This window comes from Panthera uncia, chromosome B1 (assembly GCF_023721935.1).
Source record: "Panthera uncia isolate 11264 chromosome B1, Puncia_PCG_1.0, whole genome shotgun sequence".
Classification (NCBI taxonomy): domain Eukaryota; kingdom Metazoa; phylum Chordata; class Mammalia; order Carnivora; family Felidae; genus Panthera; species Panthera uncia.
The window spans coordinates 162,992,325-163,013,906 of NC_064811.1; the positions used below are offsets into that span (position 1 = coordinate 162,992,325).

At 36.2% G+C, this 21,582-nt stretch overlaps 1 protein-coding gene and 1 long non-coding RNA gene across 11 annotated transcripts in view; both read left to right on the forward strand.

Annotated features, from left to right (window-relative positions):
• PSD3 (pleckstrin and Sec7 domain containing 3) overlaps nucleotides 1-21,582 on the forward strand; it is a 796,552-nt gene that overhangs the window by 482,946 nt on the left and 292,024 nt on the right. The window lies entirely within an intron of this gene.
• LOC125923864 (uncharacterized) lies at nucleotides 9,916-17,373 on the forward strand. Its single transcript, XR_007458181.1, has 2 exons — nucleotides 9,916-14,368; nucleotides 15,015-17,373. It is a non-coding gene; the product is annotated as an uncharacterized LOC125923864 (long non-coding RNA).

Sequence of the window (21,582 nt, forward strand, 5' to 3'; positions counted from 1 at the left end):
TGCAGTAGTTAATGTAGCTACTTAGTACCTGCAAAGAAAGCACTGCTTTCTTCACCATGATGCCATCTTTTTCTTGTCATCATCCCCTCAGGAAATCTGCTGGTATTTTGATTAAAACTTCATGCTTTCCAGACACCTGGGTGGTTGGTTCAATCAGTTAAGCATCTGACATCAGGTCAGGTCATGTGTTCAAGCCCCTCATCAGGTGAGCTTGAGCCTCACTATGGGTGAGCACAAGCCCCACTTTGGGGGATGCTTGAGCCCCACTTCTCTCTCACACACACACCCCTTGCCCCTCCTGGGGTTCTTTCTCTCCCTCTCCCTCTCTGCCCCCTTGCTTACTTGCGCCCTCTCTCATAAATAAATAAACAAACAAATAAATAAATAAATCCTTCATGCTTTCATATTCAAAAATACTGGGAACTCTTTCTGATTTCATCTTTTCCCCATTCATTTTCCCACTTTTATATGCTAAGGTATATTTTCTGATCACTCTGAGAGATTGCACTTGTTTTCAATTGTTTCTTTGTCTTCATATCTCCACAATGCTACTGACTCTGAAAACATATTTTTTTGCCTGTCTGCTATATCAGTTACATATTTTATTTTTAAATAGGGGAAATTGAATTAAAAGTACATGAAACCAAACTTTTAGTAACTCTTCTAGGTAACTTCTTCAAGCTCTTATGTTCTTATATTTTCCTTGTTTATAATATTGTTAATTAATTTTTAAAAGTAAAAATGCTTTTAATTAATTTCTCCAGTGCTGTTAACCTCCAGTAAGTAGTGTTAGTACTTCTGCAGGTACTCACATGAATTTTGATGAAAAGACCAAATTCTGATTTATAGTGTGTTACACATTATTATTATTAAGAAATAGAGAATTATTTGGCAATATTTGCATTTAAGAAGCTGTTTTTAACATTAAAAAGATTGATAGGTTTTTAACCTTCACATTATTTCCTATGAAGCCCACTATCAAAGGAGGCTATCAGCTAGTAATTTTGAAACTATTACTTCATATTTATACTAGAATTAAACAAATAAGCAAATTATAGATATTAAGGGCCAGGTTTCTCTCTCTATAGGAGAAAATCATTACAAATTAGGAAAAGGGGTAAAGTTAAAATAAACCCTTTGGTGCTAGATTGGAATTGGAGTTATCAATAGGAATTTATAGTTTTTAATGTATAGACACAGAAATGTAGCTGGGTGTGTATATGCTAGGTTAGTATACAGTTATTTCCTAGTTCTGCCTGTTGAGAGGATCCAAAAGTAGTGACCTTACTAGCATCCAGTCTTTGGTTTCTAAGTATCATTCACCAATAAAGGGAACCACGGTTTCTTGGAGAGGTGTTTGATTCTAGACCTGAGGCAGGGAAAATACAAGAGGAGCCTAGAACATCTTGTGCCAGAAAGTTATGGAAGTGCTCAACAAAGAGGGGGCATGCCAAAAGGATAACTGGGCCAATGTGGAGAAGCTTCCAAGGTCAAAGCTAGAACAATTTGAGCAGAAAATGATAGTATTGGATTATACCCCATAGACCAAAATAAATATCCATTGAAAAATAAATAAATGGTGGAGAAGGGACAGCTCTTTTTTACAGAAGAATTTTAATACTTGTAATAGCAAAGAGGTAAATAGAAGCTTACAATTAGGCATATACCACAGTAATATTTGCATACAAGATCCACATATAGATAGTAACATAAGTGGGTGAAAGTTTGAGGAAAAACAGGATACTTGCATAGTCTCAAAGTATTTCCCCCAAGAGAGTAATTACAAAAATAGTAACTTTACATTGCAGACCCCTAGGACTTACCAAATGCTCATGGTTAGTTTCACCAGTGATAAGACATATGGATGTCATAAAGCCTCTAATATGATTCATTAATGACACTACTTCACTTCTATAGTATTTTCTCCCAAATGCCTAACCTCAGTGTAAACATGAGAAAACATCAAGCAAACTCAAACTGAGGAATATTCCATGAAAAGCCAGTCCTCTTCAGAAGTGTCAAGGTCATGAAAGAATGAAGAACTATCACAGATTAGAGGAAACCAACAAAACACAACTACCAAGTGGATTGTATGATCCTGGGATAGGATCCTAGAATAGGGTAGTGGAAAACTGGTGAAATTCAAATAAGGTCTGTAGTTTAGTTAATAATACCATACCAGTGTTAATGTCCTGGTTTTGATAATTATTGTTTTAGGGTATACAGAAACTCTCTGTACTATTTGTACAACTTTTTTATAAGAACATTAATTGCAGCATTGTTTACAATAGCAAGAAATTGAAAATAATACAGATGTCCACTGGTAAAGGATTAGGTAAATTATGTCATATTCATATAGTTAATATAGTTTTAATAACTATAGTTATTAAATAGTAATTATATAGTTGCTATATAATTTTAATAACTATAGTTATTTATATAGTTTTAATAACTAAAGAACCACACAGCATTATGTGTACTGATATGTATGTCATGGTGAAGGGTTTAGAGTGTACAGTTTCATTCCAGCTGCCTAGTTTCTCATGCCCTCTTCAATATGTAAAACTGATTGGGACACATTATATGTGTACATATAATAATAGTATGTACCTATGGATTGGCTATGAATATTAAATATGAAAATCCGTGTGAAGCACTGGATAATACTTAGCACATAATATGGATAAAGTATTAAGTACTTTATTATTTTCTAGAACTAAACGGAGGAATAAAACCCAAAATAACATTAAGTTTCAAGCGATGCCATCTGTTAAAAGAAAATCATATGTATGAATCTTAGAGATAAGGTACTAATGTAATGTGTTAATGGTGATACTGTTGGGAGAGGTTGACAAATTAGGGAACTTCTACTTCCTAAGTTAAACATTCAAAAATATTTTCCATAAAGTATGCAGTTAGGCAAGTATATATAGCAGCTTTTAAAAGAAGCCCACTGTCAATAATTATTAAATAGAAATTATTAAATAAGCATAATTATTAATAGAAATGAAAACTGTAAGGCTGAAGTTGGGTAGTCATTCCAGGCAAGTATCCAAGATCCTATGACTTGTGTTCTGTGATAGTGGAAAGTACAAGAGGTTCGATTTTGCTGTTGGCCATGTAAAACTAGTTGATATCTAATTCCCTGCTACATGGTTCTTAACTTAAAAAATGAAGAACTTAATGGCTCTAGCTGATTATTCCAGACTGTGAAAAGTTACTGTAAGGATGGATGTGACCAGTTTTTTGTCTTCATGTGATCTAAATCAAAAGGCCTAAATTGTGGAGTTTAGCCAGAAATAAGTGGTTCTGGTAATTTTCATTAGAATGATTAAACTCTGGAGGAAAACACCAAAATGATGTAATCTCTAGGTTTATAATTAAAAATTGGATAGGTATCAATTGCTTTTTGATCCCTACGTAGTGGTGGTCCACCTGAGTTACAATATAAGCCAGAATTCACTAGTATGATAGCAAAAGCCATTTATATTTATATATAACACAGATAGAACATACATGTATATATACCTGTAAATAACTACACATTTTCTAAGAATATGCTTATATTCATATTTTAGATATGACACTAGTTTTTTTGTGATTATAAAGGTTTGGGCTTTGTGTGTGTTTTTGTTGTTGGTGGTGGTGGTTTGCTTTTTGTGTGTGTGTGTGCGCTTGCTTCAGTACCTATGATGTTCTAAAGTTCTTTTTTGTGCTAGGGCTCTAAGCTCGACCACTCTGATCTATACAGGAGTATGCAGCAGATTTAGGTCCATCTGTCTTTGTAGTTTTAAGCTGTGCTGGGTTTCTGAAGGATCGCAGGGTGGAACTAGGATAAAATCTCAAAAATAAGTGTATTCCAGGGAGATAGGAATATCCATCTCTAGAAATTGGAATAAAAGGTAAAGTGCTCTTCTGTTCTTTTGCATTTGTAATTCCTTTGTAATATCTTTCCTATAATATGATAGAACTTTCAAATTTGAATCAATAAAGCTTTCCAAATAAAAAAACTGTAAATGTTGAAAATATATCTTCCTTATTTGACTCTTGGTAATGTTTTTACACATCTTTGCTCCTGGCGTCCTTAAACATTTTTGTTTAAATATACACTACTGGTTGACCTGCTTTTTAAAGATCATTTAAATTTCACTTAAGTTTCACTTTTCCTTCAGGACTCCACTGCTTTTTTCTTCTGTTTGCAACAGTCACTGTTTTTAATTCATGGTAACTGAATGGCAGAGAATTTTTCTTTTATGATAAAATTAGATGCAGTGCCTTGAAGCCCATATAATTATATTGCAATCTCTGGGAAGCTTAAAGTAGATGACAGAGGGTGTCCCAGAATACAATGTGCTTGTAGATAAGATACTGGTAGATAATCTTAGCACAAGATTGGGTTTTATAGTATTACATTTTGAAGGTACTGGTATATATGGATAGTGCCAACATATAAGTGCAGAGTCTTCACATGAATAGTGCAACTGCAGTGTCTATGGAGTTTTCCACTTTTCCCCAAATACTTTGGTTTCTTAAGTTCTAGGATTTTAATATGAGATAAAATTGGCTAGCGGTAGTGGGCACTGTTTGTGTGAGCCAGTGCTGTGAAGGTAGGATGATGATAGTAACAAGTCTAGGGAAAGAGCAATGGACGCTTAGAGTCACAGTGTCTTGGATATAGTTCTTACCTTGCCACTTACTGCCTTTGTGACATTGGGCAAATTCGTGAAGCTTTTTGAAGATCCTTTTTCTCTAACTATAAAATGGAGATAACATAATCCCTTTGAACGGTTGTTAAAAGGATTAAATTAAATAATATATATCACATCCTAGTGTGATGTAACTCATAACTAGTACCTTTCTTCCCTACACTACTTATTCTAACATCTACCTCTTGCTCAGTGCTTTGTTTTCTCATATTTTAAAAACAGACAACAGAAAATATTACTTAAGTCAGACTTTTAAAAAAAAATTTTAATGTTATTTTTTGTTTGTTGTTATGTTTGTTATTTTTGAGAGAGAGACAGAGTGAGAGTGGGGGAGGGGCAGAGAGCGAGGGTGACACAGAATCTGAAGCAGGTTCCAGGCTCTGGGCTGTCAGCACAAAGCCCAATGTGGGGCTCAAACTCACAAACTGTGAGATCATGACCTGAGCCAAAGTTGGATGCTCAACCGACTGAGCCACCCAGGTGCCCCTACTTAAGTCAGATTTTAAAAATAAGAAAAAATTTTAAAAAGTATGTTACTTAAGTCCCTTTTTATATTTGGACCCGAAAATTCTTCTAAGTTTTCTTTCTTCTTTTCCATCCTTCATTCATTGCTGGCCATGTGCCAGAACATCTTTCTGGAGGACAAAGCCTTAGGAAGGCACCCAAGCTAATTCCCACTCAGGAGAATGCTAGAAGACACTGGGAGAAGCCTGACGCAGATGTACTGAACCCTGGGAGGACTAGAAGATGGGAGATGGTTAAGGTTGGTTGAACAGAGGAAGTTGAAGCAAAGTTTAAGCAAAATTAGGAGGAACAGGAACAAAGTAGCAGTGATAGAGGGAAAAAATTGTTTATTTGGATCTGGAGATGAGTAAGAGGATTTCTGGATGACTTCTGGGATTTAGGTGCCTTGTGGTGCCATTTCACTGAGATTAGGAATACAGGAGCAATTTAATTGGAGCTAGAGGTAATCTTAAAAGGTTATCTATCCAGTCTGATATCCCTGAAATTTTAGATGAGGAAACTGAGGAACTATTAAGGGTAGACTCAATGAGATTTACTCATGGTCACTCAGTTCACTGTCCCTGCTTTATTAGAAGTGCAGTAATTTGATTGCTTAAAGAGGGTCTAAAGAATGGGACTGAAGGTATGCTGTTCTTTTACGTGAGAATTTTATACATGTAGCACCAAGGCATTTCTGTCTGTGTAGCAAAAGGTCACTGGAAGCTGTCAGAATTGAAGAGGAGTAGTGCAGTGGGGAAAGAAAGAAAAAAAAAAAAAAAAGGGCAGAGCTGAGGTCAGATTCTGAGGAGTGAGTAGGTTGCCAAAAGCTGTTGCAAGTAAAAACAGTGTGGGAGTGATTCAGGGTGAGTTAACACAGTAGGAGCTGTCAGCCTGGAGCCAGTGTCAGTGTCCATTTCCTCAGAGCAGTTGGAGATCAGAGGTGGGGACAGAAGACCTGGAAGCAAGAATATGGAATTGGTCCAGAGAAATATCATGGAAAGCTGCTATTGAGGTGGCCTGAGGACCTATAGGCCAGCCTGCCTCCATTGCTCTTCAGTGTTTGGCTGACCTCTAATATCTTGCAGTTTTGTTTCTCTGAGTTTTTTTCATGAAGAAGAAAGTTACCGAGCAGTCTGTTATCCCAGATTTGATGTTATGTTATTTGTGGTATTTTGAAAATTCTTTTGGAAAGAACCTATGTTCTAAAAATAGCTAGTGGTGTTAATTTCGTCTAGTTTCATATATTTAAAAAATACTTGATTTTTATTTTTTGCTACTAAAAAATAGGATAAGTTAGAAAACTATGTGACCATGTTTATTAATAAGTGAAAAGTAGACTGTACTTATAAAATGGACTATTTATCTATAAACTATTAGACACATGAAAATGGAAGTTTAAAAAATAAGTTTGGGGGTGTATAATCCTGTTTTTCATTTCCAACCCTATAATAAAACACAGATGTTTTAGGAAATTCTATGGTTCACTTATATTTGATGTTTTCCAGGTTTGCCCAGCCCTCTGTTTCTTTAAATACTCAATGGTATTTCAACAGTGAGCCTATAACTAATAATTAAGCATAGGAACACCCATTTTTTCCCCTTATATATCCTAGTCTTCTTTCTTGCACAAAGATTTGTTTATTGCCTAAAGTCTATTTCTGCTGGGAGAATCATATGTTTCCTTGTTACCGATTATAGCTGAGCATAGTTTTCAATCTAAATGAGTTTTTCAGTTGCTTAATATTTTCTTTCTTAAGGATATTTATTGCTACATTCTCATCATTTGAGTTTTTCCTACTTTTCCATATGTGCCATCCAAAATGATTTTTTAACGTTGAACTTATTTATTAACTAAGTCACTAAGTAAAAATCAGTTAGTCCGAGTTGTTCTGAGCAATCTGTGACACACAGGTGCCAAAGATTCTTTTTAAAAGGAAAAGAAAATCATTCTGGGGGCATTTTTTGTCTTATAAATATATTAGGACAAATTCAGAAAAAAAAAATGGCTGGAATTTCTTGCAGAACACTTTTTTTTTTTTTTTTTTTTGGAGAGAGGAAGTAATTAGAAAGCTTGATTTTGTCTGCTTTTTAGCAGTCCAAAAAGACCATTTCTGGAACATGATCAGTTCATTAAAGGTATAATCAGCTCTTCGATCTGTGTAATGTTTATATATCTCTTTCATGCAGCCATTGTTCAGTAACTAGTATGAGTCTTCATTTTGGTGCTAAGAGTAAGGTGCCCATTTGGCATTCAGACCCACTTATGTTATAGGCTTAACCTATGATGGAATTGAAATATCCAATAATGAATAGAGTTTTCAAATTTTAATGTATATGTATAGTGCAATATGTGTAGTAGATCCCCTTTATAAGATGGTTAGTATGAAGATTCAAATGTAGCAACTGGTGGATTGTGTCCCCAGAAAAAGCAGCTACATATAGTAAAACATAATAGATGAGTCCTGTTGATGGTAACAATATGGATGTTATCTTATTATAGATTGTGAGAGTTGGAAGTCATTCCTGAGGATGAACCCTCTCTGTTGACAAATGAGAAAATGGGTTTCAGGAAGATAGTAACTTATTCAAGGCCCTATCTATGCCTTGGTTACACAAAGACAGAATAGAGAGGAGTAAAGCTAATTCTCTTTTCCACTGCCATGGTTTCCCAACAGCAAGGATGCCTCTAATTTTGAATGACATGCTGAACTGATTACTGGGTAAGTCATAATAATTGTCTGTGACGCAGATGCTAAGGTCTGGAATTAACACTCAGTTCTGTTTTTTTGCCAGTGACCCATGTCAGGGATTCAGATTTTCTGATTCCCACTACATTATCCTTCTCCCAGTCTCACACTGAAAGACTTCTTAAAGTCAAGCAAAGACAGCATAGCACAGCAAAATCCCTGAGTTCAAATGATAGTTCTCTCATTTTCTAACATTGAGCCCTAATTTTCTCATTTGTGAACTAATGCAGTGTTTCTTGACTGTGGCTGTATGTTAGCATCATCAGGGAGAATTATAAAGATGACACAAAGCAAACAAAATAGTGCTATCCTTCACCCTAAGAAAGCTCTGATTTTAAGTCATCCTGGATGGGATTAATATTGTTTTTAAAGCTCTTCAGGTGATTCTAATGGATGATCAAGCCATCAGATCTGATGACTTAACAGTTCCTTTCAAGTTCTAATATTTTGCAAGTCTTAGATTTTCTAAAAAAAAATGTCATCTAGTTCAGCTGCTCACTCAGCATAACCATCCCTTGGTATTGAAAGTGGCTTCTTATTTTTATGTGAACATGTTGAAAGAATGCTCATTACCATCAGAAATCTTAGATTCTTTAAAAGTTTTTTTTTTTTTTTTTTTTCTGATAAGCAGCCAGATTTGCCTTTGGAGAAACAGCTGGCAACTCTAATTCCTTATTTATTTGATGACCTTTCTAGTATTTGAAGATTACTTTTATGATTCCACAAAGTTGTCTGTTAAAGCAGAATACTCCCAACTTTCCATCTCTGTTGATGTGATAGTATGTCCATATCCTACCATGGTGTTTATCTTGCTTTGGGGATAACCTGGAGGGCCATCATATTTGTGAAGTCCCTTGATGATCATAGGAGGAAGCCTAGGGAGTTTTGGTGATTGTCATCCTCTGAAACTCTTATTGAGTATAGGGTTAATAAAAGTCCCCAGTTCCAGTAAATAGTTATTTACGGACACTCATTGATTTATATTCATTCACTAATAAATACCATAGATTATGTAATCCCCAGCATTTTTTAATTCTTATATACCAGGCATGATTCTATTAACACATTTGATTCTTGCAATAACCCTATCAGGTAGTACCATTATTATCTTCATTTTATAGATAAAAAGAAGAAACAAGCCAAGGAGCATGACTGGTGAGTATCTTGCCTCTGCACAATGAGTGGCAGAGCTAGCATAATAATAATGTAAGGCTTCTTACTGCATAACCTGTAGTCCTTTAGTCTTTCAGTAGAAGTCTCCTCATCTGTAATGTAAGAATGTTCATTTTTTTATGTTTATTTATTTTTGAGAGAGAGAGAGAGAGAGACAGAGCATGAGTGGGGGGGGGAGGGGCAGAGAGAGAGGGAGACACAGAATCAAGCAGGCCACAGGCTGTGAGCTGTCAGCAGGGGCTCCAACTCACAGACAGAGATCATGACCTGAGCCAAAGTCAGACACTTGACCTACTGAGCCACGCGCCCCAAGAATGTTCATTTTTTTAAAATATGAAATTTATTGTCAAATTGGTTTCCATACAACACCCAGTGCTCATCCCAACAGGTGCCCTCCTTAATGCCCATCACCCACCCTCCCCTCCCTCCCACCCCCCTCAGTTTATTCTCAGTTTTTAAGAGTCTCTTATGGTTTGGCTCTCTCCCTAACTTTTTTTTTCCCCTTTCTCTCCCCCGATGGTCTTCTGTTAAGTTTCTCAGGATCCACATAAGAGTGAAAACATATGGTATCTGTCTTTCTCTGTATGACTTATTTCACTTAGCATAACACTCTCCAGTTCCATCCACGTTGCTACAAAAGGCCATATTCAACATAGTATATTTAAGAAAACAATCCTCAGCCCCTTAGGCCTATTTCTAAAGCCAAGAGTTTTTTTATTTATTTTATTAAAAATCACAGATACACTGCTGGAATTTTCACAAGAAATTAATGTTCATTTTTATAGTAATACATATAAGCATACATGCATAAACATGTAAAATAAAGGGATTTAGATTCTGTTCATTCATCCATCATCTGAAAGTCTAGAGAGAATCTGACCTGAATCTTGTTGTATTTTGTAGAATTTTAGAACTCTAGAGTTTCAAGCCTTGTGACTAATGATATGAATTATCCTTAGTTTGTAATTGTGGAAGTTGGGGATTAAAGTAGATGGAGGGCATAAGGTTTATGCTTATACCTAAATAGGTAAACTAGATTATAGGAAATGGGCTCAAATTTGTTATAATTACGTGCTGTTTTAAGAAACCTCAAGTACTTCAGAAACTACTTTCCATAAAAACAATTTATATGCTAATTATGTTATTTTTATTTATTCTTTAAAGTAGATTTTGCTAGGTAATCTTTGTTCAATTTGCCAAATAAATTTTCTAAAACAATTTTATTTGTCAGGTGAGTGTTTCTTCAGTTGACTCAGCACAAAGTTTGACTATAGTTTTGAAAAATCATTTAAAGAACCCTTGTTGATATCCAATAATCCTTTGTGTTCTTACAGTTTCACTGGTATGAGAAATTTGTATTGATTCTAACTTTTCATGAATACTATTTCTTAGTCCTTGTTTGATTCATTCTGAAAGCTCAGTCTTTCTGTGTAAAGCTCAAGGTTGCCAGTAAAAACCATGCTACAGGTGAACAGAAACATTTCAGAGAAAAATTGACGTTGTAAAACTTATTCTTCATCTGATTACTTTGGCAGATGTGTTTGTATGACTGGTAACAATATAAATTAAATCAGCTGCAAAGCAAGCGTTTCTATCCACTGTGAATCTTACCCTTTGGGATAGTACATCTACTTGTGTTCATTTGTAGCCCATGTGCCTGCCAGCTCAGTATATTTTTCCGAACTAGTATTATGAGCATCTCAGCCATCAGTTGTGATTGTTTATGCTAAGGCTTTGGTGGTCTTATGTATATGTGCCAGTATTACCCTCTAAATTATTGGCTTTAAGAGTATGAGAAAAGCAGTCTTTGATGTGAAGATCTGATTTTCCCCTTTAATAGCAAAGGTTTCCCTTTAACAGCAGAATTTTAAATTTTTATCTCAGATGAGGACTGTTGCTTTTGTAGTACAGAAAAGCTAATGATGCTGCTGTTCTTTGGAAGCTTTTGATTTCAGTTTTAGAAAGAACGATTTAACACCTTACAAAACATCAGAATGAGCGATTGTGGTCTTCTTTTCTCTTTGTTGACTTTCATATTTACAGTCTTGGACTCATAGACTTAAATGGGAGTGAGGGGCGGCTTGAAGATACTCTCTGCCAATCAGTTCATCTATAGGTGACACTACCTGGCACTATTCATTTGTTCCTTTTATGTCTCCCTGTGGCACGGAAAGCTCTGTAAGGGCAGGAGGTTGATTTGCCTTGTTCACTGTTGTGTCCCCAGTAAGTGAAGAGCCTAAGACTTGGGGAAAGAAAAAAGACTTACCCAAGATTGTCCAGCCAGTAAGTTGCAAAATATGACCTAGAAGTTTCACCTACTGACCACAAACTTTGTGCTTTTTTGTTATTTAAAAAAATGGACTTTACTTGGGAGTCTTAATTATTTGGAGCCTTAATCTGTATAAAACAGCAGAATCCTACAGTTTACACTTATTGGATACTGTTTTTCAGGCATATAAACTACTTACTTCATTGAACCCATAGAGTAAAACTCATTGATGGAATGTGTTTTTATCCATATATTTTTTAAAACTTATTTTATGTATGTCCAGAGAGACGGCACGAGTGTACACAAACAGAGGAGGAGCAGAGAGGGAAGGAGAAAGAGAATCCCAGGCCGGCTCCATGCCTCCAGCACAGAGCCAGATGTGGGGCTTGAACTCACAAACTGTGAGATCATGACCTGAGGTGAAATCAGGAGTCAGCCGCTTAAGTGACTGAGCCACCCAGGCACCCCATCCATATTTTTTACAGGTGAAGAAACTTGGGCTTTAAAAGGTTAATTTAAAGGAAAAGGTTAATTTACTGGGGGTTAGAGGCAGGATTCAAATCTGTTTTTCCCCACCTGCCAAGTTTAGTGATCTTTCTACTTTTGCCTTTTATATGGGGGCCAGTGTTTGTCAGTATAAAGAATTATCCCCTCCCAGAGTAACAGTAACTGAAATTATTTTGCCCAGTGCCTTAAATGTTGCAGATCTTAATACCTGTAGAATTTGTTGAGTGAGTGCTGGCTTAGCCTAGAAGTTTCTTTCAAAGACAGTAAAAGAAGCATCACTTAATTACTTTCTTTCATCTGTGATAGTCAGTTTTGGCCTCCTGTGTGGTCTGATTTGAAGAGCTTTTCTGTTTCCTTATCTTTTTTTCATTTCCCCATAATTAGACTTGGATTTCCTCATTTTGGTCCTAAATGATTGCAAGGTTCAGAGCTTTCCTGCTAAATTACGGATACCCCTGAGATGGTATGGTATTAACTTGGTTGAAGATTAACATTACAGCTGGGAGAAAAATATTGTCTTTTGTTGTTTTTATTATGGAAAATGAAGAGGAATGATGACAAGCAGGGAAGTGAGCGGAAGCCACTGTAACATGGCATATTTGTCCACATTTTGTGCAAATGGTAAACCTCTTATCCAGTGAAATTTTGTCTAGGCTCAATTGGACTAGTTTCTTTGAACTCAGGATAATCTCATTACATCTCCACTTTGGTATGCAAACCCATCTGCCAACCAGTTTTAGGGAAAAGTCATGCATGAGTAATACTGCTGTTTCTTATACATGAAGATTGGAGATTTCAAGAGGGGATGGTGTTCTGCACCATTGCATGTTGGTGCAGGAAAGAGGTAGCTGCCTGTCCACAAGAGCTGCTATGTTACTACCTGCATACAACACATTTATTTTTCAACTGTGGATATTCCAGTATTTATTTCTTTTAAAAAGATGTTAGAAACATTGATCTTTTAAATTAGTGACCCTAAGAAATAGAACTCATTTTTTAAAAAAAAATTTCCATTTTTCCCTCTAGCAATTTATATATTCTTTACCTATTACTAAATCCATGTATTTTTTCTGTTTAAAACTTACATTTAGCCAAAGGTACGAATAGACTCAGTGGTGGTTCTGTAACCTCACTTTTTTGTTCTCTTTCTATATTAAAAAAAATTCTAATTAGATATTATAATCAAAGTTGCTCTCTGTGAAGTCTGCACTACATCTTCCATTTTGTTTTTTTCTATTCTTCATTGGCTAGAGACTGAAGGGTAGGAAATAAGGTGTATTAGCAAGGAAATGCACTTAATTTTGGCCATTTTCTATTTTTTCTCTTGATTTCTCTTATGTTAGTGGTTTCCAATAGTGGGATTTATGGCACATTGTTTGCAAAGATGGTCACCTGTAGATCTTCCCATCCGTGTTTGCAAAGATGGTCACCTGTAGATCTTCCCATCCGTGTTTGCAAAGATGGTCACTTGTAGATCTTCCCATCCATGTATGCACATGCTGTTCCACCCATCTAGAGGGTGGAGTCTCTTTGCCCCTCCTTTTGAAGTCTGTGCTAGCCTTGTGGGACAGAATGTGGTAGAAGCCATGCTGTGAAAATTATAGACCTTAGAAGGGGCAGTTTCTGAGCCAGCATGTAAGGCAGGAAGCCCAAGCTTTCCTACTGGGGAGGGGAAACCTGTATAGTAGGTAGTAGGAACACCAAAACTCAGTAGCCTCCAACCAGCACCATTTCCGGACATGGGAGTGAGGCACCTCAGATCCTCCAGCCCCAGGTAAGCCTCGCTAACACCATGTGGAGCAGAGATGGACATTCTCCTCTGAGCTCTGCTCTGAACTGCACATCCACAGAATCAAAAGCAAATAAAATAGTATATGTTATATACCACTGATTTGGGAGGTAGCTTGTTGCAGAGCAATAGATAACCAAGACAGAGTATTTCTTCCAAAACTTTCTTCTTTTCTTAAAACTGGTTACAATTTGTCCAACTATATCCACACACCTGTATTCTTAAGGGGTCTGCTAACTGACCAGTATTTTGTTTGTTGGGTAAGAATTTGTTGTTTAACAAACAACATTATTCAGCAGCTGTTTCTCATTTTGTTCTTTACCAGCTTTATATTTGTCTTCACTTACGGCAGATTCTGTGTCTCCTGAAATGCCCCTGAGAGGTCATTTTGCTGGAGCACTCAGAGAGACCAATTTCTCATAGTATGTGGAAGACAAAAAAATTACTCCTCTCTTGCAAAAGAAAAATAATGAAACAAAAAAAAAGAACCTGTTTTCTCTAAAGAGTATTTCCTGCTACCAAATTAGACCCTACTCACCTCTCAGACTCCATGAGTAACTGAACATTGTACTCATTGCTGGACAAAGAACAAAACAAGAATCTGGGAATAAAAATCAAGCAAAGGCCAAGACGATCCAGGGAGAGTTTGCAATGTACATTTTCTGTTCAAATTGTAAGTATTCCTAGGAAAACTTTGAAAGTAGTATTTCGTTTTACTTCAAATTTTCTGGAAGGATCTGAAACTATTTTTAAGAGTACAACTTTTAATTTCCTGAGAAGAATGAGTGCTTATTCTGAGGTCCTTGTCTCAGCTTCTATAAGTAATATCCTTTGAAAACTCAAGGTACTATTTTTCTCATTTTGTTGTCAGTTTTTTATACTTTAATTAAAGATTCATTGTTTATTTCTGTTGGCTTTCTGTCTAGCAATTTCTTTTCTCAAACTCTCCCAAAGAGTTGACTAAAAAGAATTACTAGGATTATGTTTGATCAGGGCAGTAAAGTTTAAATATCAAATGATAGAAGTGGCTGGGTTTAGAGGATCTAAGTTGCCTTTCTTAATAGCAGAGAGAATCATATCAGGTCCATCTTAATGATTTATTTACTGTTTCACTTACTTCCAGTGATTACTTACGGGATAACATGATTCCATGAGTTCAGTAGTCAGTAGTTAGAATAAATGTCTTGCTGTTTGATGAAGAGGGTTCTTTGGGGTGGTGAAGAAGGAGACATTTTTCTAGAAAGGGGTGAGGAGAATGATTTTTAGGAGCAAATTCTCTTTCCTTCATTTTATTTAAAAATATTTTCAACCTTTCCTAGGTACATGTGGATTTCTGCTGGGTCACCATCTATCTCTCCCACCCTAAGATGATAGTACACACTCTAACCTCTAAAGCAGTGCTGTTCCCACTGGACATTTGGTAATGTGTGGAAACATTTTTGGTTTTTACAACTTGAGGCAGATAGGTACTCCTCATATTTAATGCACAGAGGCCAAAGATGGTGCTGAACATTTTGCAGTGCATGGTATCTGGCACACAGGAGGTCATAATTGAGTATTAAATGGATGGATGAAAGGTCACAGAGTGTAACAAATGTTTATAGTGTGTCTTTTCTTCCTTCTCTTTCCCCAAAGGTACTGAAGGTAGGCTTTGTTAAAGGTCAGATTGCTAATTCAGGTATAACCCGTGATCTTCTTATTAATATGCATAGATAAAAGATTTTTTTGCATTTCCTACTCTCAACAGAGATGAAAGCTAAATAATTTTTAGTTATAATGTGGGATGTGTGTGCGCACACACATGTATGTTTATATTAGAGAATACTTGCCACTTAACCAGAGATTAATAGATTAATGTATTAACAGAGGAGAATTAATGGCGAGGTTGATCACACCAATCTTGATGATGGTACCTTCATTCTTAAAATGTCAGGTCCTCATTTTGTTGTCCTAGGGTTATGGAATGCATGTGAGTTTTAGAGCTGCTCCGAAGTAACATGCCCTATTAAGAACATCTCAAAAGAAGTGGTATGTTGAGAATAACATAGCATACCACTTGTAACTAGAAAAATGCAATACTTTAGTGTATTTCTTACTTTTGAAAGTCAAGAATTAGTAGGCCAAATGATGCCCCTATTTTAGAAAAGAAGAAGCTTTTTTGTTTTATGGTGCTTTCTTTTCTAGTCTCCATGGAATTCTGGCTTCGCTATTTTAATGAAAGAAATAAATGAATGTGATAAATAACGAGAGTTTTACTTGGTGACAACATTGTTAGTACATTGGGGCAATATTACTTAAGAAATTGAATTATTAACTCAAAAGGAAGGTTTAGCAGGGGATTTATTTCCTTCTCCTGTGTAGTAGGCTAGAGACAGGGATATGAAAGATTTTCCCCCAGAATAGCATTTATATTTTTTCATAGTGTCCTCATTTCATTCATGGCCCAGAGCAAGTGCTGGCTATTTTGATGAACAGTATTTAAAGGTAATGTATGAGACAGATGCTGGGTAGTTCTTAATACATAGTTAACTAAAACTTGTCCACTTAAAATCCATACCTTTTCTAAATCACACTTAGAAAACTGCATCCTTTTTGTCTGGGGAGCTTTGAATTCTCTTTATCCCTTTATCTTTGTTGCACACTTCCTTAATGGCATGTTCTTAGGAATACTACGTGAGTCTACATGTAGTTCTTTGTCTTGAAATAATTTCAGGTCAGAGTCCCAACAAAATACCACATTTGGACAGAACTTGGTATTGAATATGGGCTAATGTGAAGAACTGGTGGTGGATTAATTTGAAGTAAGAAGTAAAATGGAAAGCAGAACCAGTTTGTTTCCTTAGCTCACTGCTGAGTTAAGTTTTTACAAATTGCCTGGTAATGACGAGAATGTATAAGATTGTGGATTCTGAGACAAGCCCAGTTCAGAAATCTCTGCTGACTAGCAAAGGAATTTCAGAGTCCCAGGGGGGAAAAATAATTAAGAGATTTATGGTTCATATAGTTCAATATAGTTGCTTATTAGTTCAGTGATTCCATTTTAAAATTACTCTTTTTCCCCCCTTTGGATGGGAAAGGGACAAGAAGAATAAAAATTTTCAATTTTTTAAACACTTTTATTTGAACAGGCATTTGAGGATACAGAGAAAATATAAGACCACAAGGAATTTATTCCCTAAATTGAGAGTTAGAACTGATGTTTAAAGCATCTCCCTGTCTTTTGCCCTTTCTCAACTTCCTCTCATATTCATTTTGATAGCTCATTCTTTTGTTTCCTTTGGATGGGAAAGGGCAATTGAAAGTGATTTCAAGGTCCTTTAAACTCTGATCCTTGTCAACCCTGCAGCTTCAGCTCCTTTCCTGTCTTCTTTGTACTCTTAAACTCCAGACCCATTGAACTTCTTTCAATTCCTGAACACTTTTTACTCTCTCTTGCTTCTAGGTCTTCATTCATGCTGTTCCCTCTGCCTTAAACATTCCTCCCTCCTTTTTTCTGGTAACTCCTACTCATCCTTCAGGACTTTACATGTCTCTTCCTCTGAGAAACTTTCCTTGTTGCCGAAGTCCATGCTAGGTATCCTTTCTGTTTCATCTGTAGCACCTGATTTTTAATTGACTTTAATATCTACACTAGACTATAAATTTGGAGAAGACAAAGACCATATGTGTTGTGCCCATTGGTTTATCACCAGTGCCTGACAAAGAGCTTGATGCATAACAGGCTCTCAACTATTCATGGAATACTTGGAATGAGTATTTAACTGTTAAATTGTATGAAGAGAAAAAGAGAAGATAAAAGTGATTTGTGAAAATGGGGATTTGACCTGAATTATAAGCTCCTTAATAGGGATAGTTTGACACATACTTTCTCCTACTTGACTTTCTCTCTCCCTTCTCTTTTTCTCTTATTCTTACAAGAACTCATTCATTCATCCAGCAATTTTATTTTGAGGTCTTAATATGTGTCAGCATTGTTCTAGGTGCTGAAGATACAAAAGTGAAAAATCCCTGCTTTTATGGAGTGTACATTCTGATGGACTAAATGGGTAAAAATGAGTTAAGTGTGAATATAGAAATTAGCTTAGCAGGCTGGTAGGGCAATGAGTAGGGCCTACTTGATAAGTAAGGTATGTTGCAAGTTGGACTTTGAATGGCTCCCTTTAAGAGCATAATTTTACTTTGGAAAGTAGGTGGGTAATGGAGAATATATATAGCTTTTAGGTAAAGGAGACTTTTAGTCTGTAATTAGTATGCAGAAATTGAAAGTAAAAAGGCCAACTTAGATAAGATGGCCAAAATCAGGGTAATGATACCCAACATGTAATAGGGTAGTGGCAGAGAGGTAAAGATGATTAAAAGGGACATTGTGTGCATGTGTGTGCGTGTGTGTGTGTGTGTGTGTGTGTGTGTGTGTGTAGCAGGGGGTTGGGCTTCTTTTTAATTCAGCTATTTAGTTTCTCAAGAAAATTTCCTAGATGATGGACTATCTGGATAGAGGAGATAAAGGAGAGAGATAAATTAAAACTATACATTTAGATCCCAGAAGAGCAAGTAGGAACACTGAGAAAGACAGGCACAGTAGTTTTGGATGGAATTAAGATATTTTGCATAAGTTGAATCTGAGATTTCATCAGACTTAGGTTCATTCAGTTGACAATTATTAAGCTTCCATTCTTTATCATGTTCTGGAGGTCATACAGCTGTACAAGATAGATGAGGTCATAAAGTTTACATTCTAATGGATACCCAGATGAGAGGGTCAAATTATAGATCAAGGTTTGGATATCTTCTGTAACCAATATGAGTTGAAGTCATGGGACCTAGTTAGCAGATAATTTTTTAGTTTATTTAAATTTTCATATCTAGGATTTGATATAATGTAGTAATTATAATCAATTACATAGCAATTGCTTTCAAAAGAAAGAAAAAGGTAAGAGAAAATCAGGGAAATACTGTGAATCTTTTAACCAGCTATGTTCCTTTTCCATATGTGGAAAGAAAAAAGACATTTCTTTGTCTTTAAATTCTGACCTGTCATTTTATTAAAGTTCAGTACCTTAATGTCTCTCTCCACTTATTACTTGGCAATATCTTACTAGCTCATCGATGTTAATTTAGGCTTGTCTCCAACAAATGCATGTAAGAAATAGAGGCCAGTAATTCATGTGATTTTTAAATAGATTTACATTAGTGCCTTTCTGGGTTTAGGGAAGTAGACTAAGGAGAGACCTGTAGTCATAGTTTCTGTTGTCTTTGTCTTCTTTCAGTAATAGCCATGAACTCTCAGGTTAGTGTCTTGGCTCAGAGATAAGGATGGTTTGGCATTGATTCTTCTGTTGCTATCTCAGGCTGGTTTTTTTTCGTCCCCAAGAACAGCACTCTCAGTAGGTGTGGAGGTGGGCGGGACTGAAGCAATGGTTTGCATTGCATTGCCTGGCTACAGCTTGGCATTTCTTCCCTTTTTCTTTCTCTCTGCGTCATTGCCACTAGTGCCACTAATTTTACTTATCCCATCCACCCTTGTTTCTTGAGGAGTAGCCCAGTGTCTCGGCATTATATTTTCTTTGGAGGTGTGGCAATATTCTCAAGCAGTAATCTAGGAGATATTACCCATTTCATTTTACAAGGTTAATGCTAGAGGAATTCATGAAAAAAGTAGAATGAGAAAGAGAAAGTCCCTCTCACTTGATCCTCTACTTTTCTCTCTGATTGTCTTCTACCTAGGACATATCCTAAATGAACATATACTAGATGCCTCAGTTGCGAAAAAGAAGGGAAAATGGGACATAAGGTAGGAGGGTTGTGAAAAACAGTGCCAACCCCATTCCTTCCAGTGATTCCAGAAATCAAAAGCAAGCCTCCTTGAATGAAGTATAAAAGGTTTTTACCCCCTTAGGACATAGTGTGATTGAGAGACCTGGTTTTCATCTTTTTTTTTCATTTCAGATCCCTACCAAGGAAGTCTGTAATATTAGTTTCTTCCAAGCTCAGATCCTACTTACATCTCCTCCTTTATCTATTTCTGTCCCCTATCTGTTTGTAGCTTCTCTCCTCAAAGCTAGCTATTTTCTAAGTTTCCTAAAGAAGAAAGAATTCTTAGGCTTGTATTGGGTTAGACTTTAAAGGATGGACAGGGTTGGGGTAGGGTGAGGTGGGTTGCAGGCTTATTCCGCATGTGGGTTACAAAGAAAAAACATGATTGGGAGCCAATAAATAGAACATATTTTCTACACTGAAAGCCTAATAAGAGGTTATTTGGCAGAAAAGAACTAGAAAATTAGGATTTGCTCAATGATCTCCTAAATGGGAGTTTTCTTTATGTGTATTTTAAAATCTTTTTACATAACTTTTTCCACCACTTACTGGTAACTTTGCCCCAAGCCCTCCTACCCACTTTAGATCTCCCAGGATCCCTGTCTAGTGGTTAAGATTGTTCTTTGTCCATTTATTCCCCCCACCCCGTATCCAGGAATAAATAATTTATCCCCACACTCCTTGTTTTATTCATGTATTCATTTCTTCCTTCCTGTTTTTATGTGTTCATTTGTTCTACAATCATTTGTTAAGCAGTATTTCCCTTTCTCACATTAACCATTCATTACATGTCCATGTTAACTTTTATGTCTGCCCTGGAAAGAACTGTAAAGAGGTGTCTGGCTGTTGTTTATTTTGGTTACTCAGTGTGTTGTTGCCTCATTTTTCTTCTTCTGGTGATAGACCCCTTGATAACAGGCGTGCCTGCCTACTTGTCCTGATGCCAAGATCTCTGCTCCACATGATACTTCCACTCTCACCTGTGATCCAAACCCTAGGCTTGTATTTTTGTCTTCTTTTTAGTATATCCATTTTTTTAATGTTTATTTTTTGTATGAGAGAGAGAGAGACAGAGTGTGATTGGGGGAGGGACAGAGAGAGAGAGAGAGGGAGACACAAAAGGTGAAGCAGGTTCCAGGCTCCAAGCTATTAGCATAGAGCCTGATGAGGGGGGTCTAACTCACAAGCCAAGCCTTGAAATTATAACCTGAACCGGTCAGACACCCAGCCAACTGAGCAACACAGTATAATGTCTGTCATTGTTTACTTTCAAAAGAATAATTTTCTATGTAACTTTCTTTATACATGTTGGTTTACAGTCCTTTACTTATATTAATATGACTGTGATAGCAATATTCTGATATGTATAGATACAGAAATTGCCTCAAATTAATTTCTGCTTCAGGGAACATGAGAGTTAAAATCAATAAATGGTTTTGCAGTGACAGTGTGTGGGAGAATCAACTCTTCTCTAGAAGTTAACTCAGAAGAAAACACATGTTCTTAAAATATATTATTTTTATGTACTTGGCTTTCATATGATTGTTTATTTATAAAGGGCTACTGTGCTCTTCTATGTACATACTTACAAATTTCATTATTTCATAAACACTGCGGTGCCACTGCCATATTCTCTGAGCCATTACTTTATGTGCAGTGCTGGGAGAAGTGGTGTTGGAGATGCAGAAAGAATACATTTTTCCCTTTCCTTGAGAACTCTGTGTGTGTGTGTGTGTGTGTGTGTGTGTGTGTGTGTCTAGGTATGTTTGTTTGTATGCTTTTTATATTTGAGAATTAAGAAAATAGAGAATTCTGTCATATGTCTTTGTGTATTTCAAGGTGTAGCTTGGTGCTGGACACTTAATAGAATTTTAGTAGAGAAATGTCTATGCAACTAATTTGGATTACATTAAAATAGTTGACTGAAGTCTCCTTTTAATGACTTGCTGTAAAATGAAAAAAATGCACTGGATAATGAAATCCAAAAAAGGAAGAAAAATTACATCCACATTCGCACAAAGGCATTTGAGGAATTTGCATTCCTAAGTGTTACTTGTGGCACTTTGCTTTCTT